Genomic DNA, 1,609 nt, shown 5'->3' on the forward strand with positions numbered 1-1,609 from the left:
ATTTTTCTAGTAAATGGAAAGGCCTGGCCATACAAGATAAGGGTTCGGATTTGATCACCGTTCTCTTCTTGCCCGCTTTAGGAACACGTAACCCGCGTGAACCTAAGCCTAAAATTTTGACTAGAACGAGACCGATAGGGTAACGAGCTTAACAGGAAAGTCATTCGAAAAATATTGGTTACTCTTTTAAGCATACTTCGAAGTTCTTGACGGTTTCTGTAAGTTGAATGCGTGACTGCGCCGCCTTGTAATACCGGTGAGGCCTTGGGTATCAAAGCTCCACCGAGCTTCCCTCGCCTCTATTCAACTTACGTTAACTCGGACTGATTCCAGAGGGGTTTGCTTAAATTGTAACGAATTCCCGTTCGAAGGATTAGAAGCTGGTATAGAAACAATCTAAGTGGAGCCATCATGCTTTTTGTTTGCTAGAAATCAATAGGTTTGATTTGGTTGAGTCGTCCTTGATCTGTGTTTGCTTACCCTTCCAATTAAAAAATTCTATTGTATGCCTAAACGTAAAAGAGACGCACTAGGTAGATTTGTTAAAGAGAAACCTAGTAGTTCGAAGCGTCTCGATTACCTTAATCTAGAGAGTCCGACTTTTGAAGAGTCTGTTTTTGAACATCCTTTGACTGAGGAGAGAATCCCTGTTGCTCCGATAGCGCCAGAAATGGCAACTTTGAAAGCTTTGTTGAATCCAACTAGGACTACTCGTCCCTCATGTATCAGGTTAGCTGAGACGGAAGCAACTTATGAACTTAAACCTGGGACCTTACAGCTGCTCCCAATCTTTTTAGGGAAAGAAAATGAAAACCCCTATTTCCATGTTAGGGACTTTGAGGAAATTTGTAGTACCCTCAGGATTAGAAACTTAGATGATGATGCTTTGAAACTTAGGTTATTCCCCTTTTCCCTGAAAGATAAAACTAAATCGTGGCTATATAGTTTGGCTTCCGGGTCAATCGAAACGTATGAGCAACTTACATCTGCCTTTTTGAACAAGTTTTTCCCTAGGCACAAAACATCGTCTATTAAGACGCAAATATGCACGTTTTCTCAACAGGAGTGAGAAACTTTGTATAGGTATTTGGAAAGGTTCAATGATTTATCAGCCCAATGTCCTCATCATGGTTTAGAGAAGGTTAGGTTAGTTCAGATCCTTTATGAGGGTTTAGATTATCCCACCACAATCACAGTAGAATCTATGTGTACTGGTGGATTTGAGAACCAAACAGTTGATGACGCGATGACATATCTGCATGAAGTCGCCGAAAAAACCCAACAATGGGAAAGTAGTAGGGGACCCCAGAAAACAATTCTTCTTCGCAGAGGAAATGTTAATAGGGTAGAAGGAGGCTATGAATCAGATGCCAAAATTGCTGCTATAGCGAAAAGGTTAGAAGCTTTAGAAGTGGGTAACACTAGTGGTAGATTGGAGCCTCTTTGGGAAGGCCAGAATAATGAAGAGAAAGCCAATGCTCTATATAATAACACTAGGTTTGATAATTGTCAGAAGTTTGACCCATATTCAGAAACCTATAATCCTGGTTGGAGAAACCATCCGAACTTTTCATGGTCTAAGAGACAGAGTCAGGGTCAGTATAATAAT

At 40.8% G+C, this 1,609-nt stretch overlaps 1 pseudogene; it reads right to left on the reverse strand.

Moving 5' to 3' along the window:
- Nucleotides 1–1,034: 1,034 nt before the first annotated feature.
- Nucleotides 1,035–1,134, reverse strand: LOC113354927 (annotated as a pseudogene).
- Between the last annotated feature and the right edge of the window lie 475 nt (nt 1,135–1,609).

The sequence above is a fragment of the Papaver somniferum genome, chromosome 2 (assembly GCF_003573695.1).
Source record: "Papaver somniferum cultivar HN1 chromosome 2, ASM357369v1, whole genome shotgun sequence".
NCBI lineage: Eukaryota > Viridiplantae > Streptophyta > Magnoliopsida > Ranunculales > Papaveraceae > Papaver > Papaver somniferum.